Raw genomic sequence first — 7,423 nt, 5'->3', positions numbered from 1 at the left:
TCCCCCAGCCCCAGCCCGGCCCCGCTCCGCCTCACGCCCCGCAGCCCTGCGCGGTCGCCCGGCCCCCGGAGGGAGGGAGGGAGGGAGGGAAGGAAGGGAAGAGGGAGGGAAGGGGAGGATGTGAGGCGCTGCCGGGGTGCGAAGGGAGGATGGCGGAGAGGGGGGTAGAGGGGAAAGGTGTGGGGTGTGGGGGGGGTGTGGGGGGGTTGAGCCGCCTGCTCTAGGGAGGCGCGAGGGAACGAATGTGGGGCGGTGAGTGGAGGAGGATTTAAAAAAAAAAAAAAATGAGGAAAAAGAAGAAGAAGAAAAAGCCAAGGGGAAGTCAAGGGCTGAGGGGTTACGGGATTTGCGGCGGGGGTGAGGGGAAATGCAGGGGGGGAGGGGCTGGGGGGGGGGGAGCGTGAGGTGAGCGGGCAGCGCCGTGACCTGCGGCCCGGCTGCCGGGGGCTGCTCGGGGTCCCTGGGCTCGGGGTCTGGAAGCGTTATTGGTGTAGGGGCGTTACTGGTATAGGGGCGTTATTGGCGTGAGGAAGTTATTTTTGAGAGTTGTTTGTGAGGGGGGCAGCGGGCCCGGCACCCCCCGTACCTGGCCTCAGGGGAGGCCCCGGGCTCCCCCTCCCACGCCGAGCTCCGCGGCCTGCCCTGCCGTGAGCAGAGGGATTTCACGGAATCAGCAAATATCCCGCCTTGGAAGGGACCCGTGTTTGTATTTACAGCTTAACCCGCGGTGATGTGCTGCTGGTGCTCGCCTTCTGGGGCTTTCAGGTGCGCAGGCAGCTCAAGGTGAGCGTTATTTGGAAGCCATGGGTTTATTAACGTGCCCTACGTGCACATGCTTGCCTGGTGTTCCTCGTGGGCTGCCGTGTGGTAAAAACGCCCTTTTCCCTGTGTAAATGAACCCCATGGCCCCACTATAGTTTGCCAATATCTCCTTATCTTTATCACGCTGTTTGAGGTATGTTTTTCTTCTTAATTTGTTTTCCATGTGGGGTGTGCACACGCCACTAGGGACATATTAAATAGTGTTTGGCCGCAGATGCTATACTTTCGGGACAGGCAATTAAGATAACTTGGAGTAAAACAGCCTTGCACTATGTCTGTAGCCAGCGATGTAGTCGCCCCTGTGTAATACAGGCATGAGCTAAGAGATTACTACTTGGTGTAGATTTTGATACCGCACTAAGTTAATGCTCAGATTTGACTGCTGCTATGTGGTCCTGAACCACAGTGGTCCCATCTATTCACAGTCAGTATTCTGCAGTTTTAGAACTTATAAAACTAATCACAACTGTGGTCAAAAAAAAAAAACAAAAAAAAAACACAAATCCCAGATGCACTAACTGGACAGAGAAATATTGCTTATTCTATTAACTTTTATTTTGGTTTAGCTTAGCTAATATAGGGTGGTGGCTGTGACTTACTGCATATTTATTATTTTAAAAGTTACTGGTTGTGGAGCATCTACCACTTCACTTTGGGGACTGTTTCTAATAACCCTTGAGGTGTTGCTAGTGCTGCCCTCTCTCACCCCCCAGTTTTATGAGAGCATTATTCTTCATCACTTACTTACAGAAAAAAGTGTTATGGGGTAGAAAGAAATGAGCATGGTACAAACAGACCACAGAAGATTGCTTTATCCTCGTTTGCCTGTTGGTGTTTTCAGGTGTCTTTTAATTATTTTCTGAGATCATGTGGTTTTTATTTCAATTGAAGAAAGACAGATGGTTTCTATTGGCAATCAGTCCCCCAAGAAGCAGAGGCTATTTACCTCAGTTACTTTCTAGAGAGCTAGTTCAGAGCATGTGGAGCTGGAGGCATGCGAGGAGAGTACAGATAAGGCAGCTTTCTGCTGTATAAAAGAAAAGTATTAATTATGCCTAGAAAATGGTAATTTTTGAAGTTATAATGCTTTTTATTGTGCTTTAAAATAGAGGAAAAAAAATCTAATAATGAGTAACATCTGTATAAAGTAAATATAATTTCCAAGAGAGTGTAGCAACAGGCTTTATCTTCTTAAGTTGCTATGCCTTAAAAAATAACTAGCCAGGATACACCTGTTATTGTGTAATTTTACGTAGGTAGGTGTATCACGTGCAATTCAAGGGGAAGAAATAAACATCTTTATGAAAAGATGTGATAGAGGCTTTCTCTGGAGTGCATTGTTATATATTGAGTCTGTAATTAACTTTGATAGAGGCCAAGGAGTAATCTTAATGGCTGAAGTGTTTTAATCTTTAGGTAGGAATACAACTTGGATGTGGTAGCTCTGTTATTTATTAGTAGTGTGTGTTTTAATATATTTATCCAGTGAGCAACTTGGTAATCTTCTATTGTAGATACATATTTGAGTTGCAAAAGCATGGATAGAGTATTTGTGGAGTTGGCAATTCAGTGTGTTTAATGTTGAGATAGTAGATCACCATTCTGAGTAACATACAGTAGCATGCTACTTCAGAAAAAAAATATGTTTCCCTAAATCATTATTTAGTTCTCCAGACACCTTTAAATTTATCTTGTTCAATATATGGATTTATTTGCTTAAACTGTACTGTGAACCTATTAGCAAACTGGCTTCATTCAGTGATGTGCTCTTCACATATGTAAATTATTTTAATGTGATTGCTTATTAGTAGTTGCAGATGTTAGAAAATCTTTCTGACTCCAGTACTTGCTGGCAAAGGTTCTGATGGATATTCTTATCTTTGTTGATATCTTTCTCTATTCTTTTGTCTTTTTTTTATGTAGGGAAACATTTAAAGGACGCTTACAAATACTGTCTGCGTCTGAAAGCAAAATGGTAATGCACGTTGCTTAGGCAAAAGCATTCAGTCAGTCTGTCTTCTGTAATCTCAGCTTTTGAAGATGCATCTGGGTATCTGAACAACTCACATGTAACGCGTATGGAGAGCAATGGCTCTGTACATCTGTGTATCATTGCAGTGAATAGGGATGCAGACAAGCCTATGTAATGGGTAAACGTATAAAGAAAATCTAATCATAGTCTGCTATTATAAAAGCTGTCCCCGAAGATCAAACAACCCCTTGGTTGTCAAAATGCTGTCTGTAGAAGTTCATGCAAAAGAGACTTTACATCTGCAGAGAAAGATGGTTGTATAATTTGGATAGAATGTGGTTGAAGCTTGATGCTATGCTACACCATGTTAAAAAAACAGTCCTCAAAACCTTTTAAAAACAAAAAAATCCCAACAAGTTATTGATACGGAGTTACTGTCGATACAGCGGTGAGTTGCTGAAGTTTGCCTTGCTAGAGGTGGTTGTTCACATGAACATTTCCAAATTGGTGTCCAAAACCATGCTTTCATGACTAACAAATAATTCAATCTGGAAACCGCTACAAAGAGTAGAAGTATTCTCTCTCTCTCTCTCTCTGACTCTGTGGCTGAGTTGAAAATTGGAAAGTGGTCGTATATTTTATTTCGGTTGCATATGCAGATTTTTATTTCAGCCAAAGTAGAACCTTTATGTTTGTTAGAGCTTAGTTGGGAAGCAGCAGGATTGCCTCTTTTGCTAGTGCTTTTTTCACAGGTGCTCTGAAGTCAGATTAAGTTAACTGCAGGTTCACCTGACTTGCTTTGATCTGAAATTAGTTAAAAAGCATTCATATACTAAGTGATTTTTGGTTGTTAGGTATAGATGCTGGTTTTTGTTGGAAAGGTGGTGATTAGTGTTTGAGTCCTTTCATCGACCCAGTGAGGAACCGAGATGGGATGTCTGCCTGCAAGTGCTCAAATGGTTTTGTGAGTGGGGTGTAATAGTGGTAGTTACATTACATCATTTCAGAGTCAAAAGAATAAACAGTGGTGTATGACTTCTGATCTATAGGTGTGAAGTACTAAAATACCATGTCTGTATTGCAGGAATATAATTCTAGAAAGCATGGATGAAAAAGATCCAATCTGTTTCACGTGCTGCCACTGCAAGAGCGTTTACATGCTTTCATTAAAGGTAATGTACTTGTCAAAGTGCAAAAATCAGTTTGTGAAATTGCTGTGTTCACATAGGTGAAATTCAGTATGGATGGAGTTGAAGATGGAAGCCAGCTCATTGATGGAAAACTTAGCTTTCTTACAAGACTTAAGCAATCAGCTGTCATACTCTAGGATTTTCAGAAGTGGTTGGTGGTTCTCGTTTTCTCTCAGTTTAAATATGAGGTTGTGTAAATGAACAGCCTTTTTTTTTTTTTTTTAATTACTATGGCTGGACATACTTAGTAGGGGAAAAAGTTCTAAGAAAACAATACAAAAACCTGCTGAATTTTCTTGCAATGTGCTTATTTTGAAGTGGGAAGGAAGTGAACTGACATGGATAACATATGAACCTTCTATATCTCCTTGATGTGGATATTAAAGGAACCTTGAAAATAGTTTATGGGGAAGTTGTTGGAGGCTTCTAATTTTAAATTCCTAACAGGAAATCATTAAACTGTAGAGGAGCCAGCATAACAGACTGTTGCTCTAAAACAAGAGCTAAATGCGGAGCATGCACGTGAACTTGTCAGATCTTTTTTAATGCTGGCATGTTTTTTTGCTTTCATGTTTACTGCAACCCAGATAAATACTTTTTTGTTTTTGCACTCTTTATATATATCAGTTCAGTAGTCACATTTCAGAAGAAATGTTAAAGCAATGCTGTTATGGCATAGCAAATGTGAAGAAATTGAGATTGTACTCCATCAGCTTCAGAGGTTAACTCCTTGCACGGTCAGGTCCCGCACTCTTTCATTGGCTAGGGAAAAGCTTTAAGAATGTGGATACTGTTTGGTTTGATCTTTTTCTTTTGCCTTTCTGGTCAAACACATCCCATGTAGGCTATGGAAGAGCTGCACGAGAAGAGAAACCAAGCTGATAGCAAACGAAGGTTGCCAAAGCTTGCTTAGGAGCAGGAGGAAGGAGAGATTATTGTGTGTCTGTGAGCGCAAAGACTTGAAGGTTAGCAACCAATGTTAGCTGAGGTGCTTTACGAATTAAGAGACTTCAAGAACTTGTGTATGTTGAAGTCAGATGGGCAGTGCTGATTTCTGGTGTCTTGTGATTATTAAGCTTGTGCCCCAGTTCTGAGTTTTTAAGCATCTGATCTGTTATACTTCTGTATTTTTAATGTCAGAGAAAATTAGTCATGGCTTTTACAAAACACAATGTTATGCAACTCTAAAGCACCCTACTAGAAGAGAAGGCAGGATGCTGGCCACCCAGTGCTGTCTTGTTACGTGTAGTTACGATGAATTTGAATGTAGCTTTGTCAATTCTTTTTGTTGTCTGACTCAGCTGAGGGAAAGGCATACTGCTGTGAAAACTGTTAGTACCTGTGTGAACTTTCTTCCCTCCTCCTCCTAGAGAGAAGGTAAATTCATTTATTCACTTGGTTGAGTGTAGAACTATAAAATGCTTAATTTCATAGGAGGTGTCATGTGAGGAGCAATACGGTGTTTTGGTGCGCAGTGCTCTCTTGGATTTTCTGTCTTGGTTAGCGTGCCTCTCTTTTTTCTGGTATTTGAGCCCCAGGCATTTGATCTTTTTCATCTTTTTCTCCTTTGTGTCTTTATTTCCTTTTTGTTTTTGCAGGCTTTGAGCCTGTTGATAGGTAATCCTCAACAGATACGCTAATGAGAACAATGATGGTTATGTCTAGTGAACTACACAGTGCATTAGTGAACATCTGAAAGTAATTAATGGAAGTTATGATGCTCTTCTTCTGATGTCAGCTAACCTGACAGCCTCACTGGGTTAAAACTATAGGTGGTTATCTCTTTTACTATTTTAACAGCTTTTGGCTAAAAATAGTGTAATTCTTTTTTCAGAATGCAACTAATTGAAGCCTGTCTGAGATTTTCTTTTAAACTACTTTTTTTTTTTTTTTTTTTTTTTTTTTTTTAAAAAAAAGCTAACAGCTTTGCTACACAAAAGAAATTGTGGCTGTTTAATTTTGAGAGGTGACTTAAATTAGTTGGGCCAGACCAAGCAATAATAATCCTTGTACAGCCACTCTGAAATTATTTCATTTTTTGTTGGCCAAAATGAGAATAAGCCATTGTCAAGGTCAACTAAATATCTGATTTAAAAACATTTTCCATTAAACAATTGCAGTTCTTCATGTATGAGTTTTTATTATTGACAAACCACTTAACCTCACTTTAGAATATTCTGCCTTTAAAATAGCTCTTGGACCAGAGTGATTTCTGCTTAGCATTTAGTTCCTTTAAGTATTAAAGTAATAACAATAAAAAAGCGTTCCCAATATTTGTGTCTGAGAGAGAGATGCATGAAGAAATCTTGCCCTTCAATTATTTCTTGTTACTTGGGTTTTGGAGTAAATGTTTTTCTCCCTGAAACTTCAACTTTTGTATGCATGTTCCCATTTCTTCCTGTATTTGGTTTAGTTGAATCTTTCTTGTGAGCTAAAGAACTTCAAGACGAAATAAGGAGGGAAAAGGCATTTTGTTGCTAGAGAATCAGCTGGTTGCGTGCCCTGTAAATAGTGGCATTGTTGTTTTCCAGTGGTAGCCGTGAGAATGTAGTTGTTACATGCCAAAAAAAAAAATAATCAAAAACCATGTAATGTAATTCAATTAAAGTCTATGAGTGTAGGCACTATTTATGTGGTGTTAATTGTCTTGATTGTAAAAGTTGGTATCAACAGAAACTAGGTGCTCTATTCCACCTGAAAATGCAAAACTGTCATTGGACATAGGAGACCTGGGAGTTTGAATAGGCGAGTCCTCTGTCAGAACTACTTTTTTTTCCTTAACTTCACAAATATCAGACTATCTAGGATATGTGTATATATATACATAGGATTATGTATGTGTGTGTGTATGTATATATACACACACATAGGGCACGGGGTAGGAGTCAGTCTGTTTGGTTCTGCTGTAGGAGTAGCCCATGATTTTCCTCTCTAAATGGGTTAGGAAATTGTTACTGATATTACATTGTAATCTTTGGAGTAGCTACATTTATTCTATTATGAAATAGAAATATTGTATTTTTTCAGGAGTAATGGTGAGACTCCAGTTGTCCCTGTGATGAAATAGATCAGACAATACTCTTCTGTTAGTTTCTTGTCAATAGTTTTGAGTCAGTTTCCTTGTTCTCTGTCTGTTTCAGAGTAGGAAGAAAATCTATTCACCCCATGTGTTGTGCTGTGGCAGAGGATCTGCTTCGGGCCTGGCAATCAATGTGCCATGCTTTGTATGGTAATTAGAAGGGAAATAAGGCTGTGTTGCAGTGTTGTGGATTGCATGAAGCTCAAATTGGTCTTTACCTACTTTACTCATCTTTAACGTAGATTTCATCGCAAGTGTGCCTCTATAAAATATTCTGTTCTGAAATGTAACGGGCAGACTTCTTTAAAGCAGGATTTCTCAGTTCTATATTTGGCTGTTGATCTGACGATTGATCTGATG

The sequence above is a fragment of the Netta rufina genome, assembly GCF_964035555.1.
Source record: "Netta rufina genome assembly, chromosome: 21".
Classification (NCBI taxonomy): domain Eukaryota; kingdom Metazoa; phylum Chordata; class Aves; order Anseriformes; family Anatidae; genus Netta; species Netta rufina.
Note: the sequence above shows the minus strand (reverse complement) of the source record.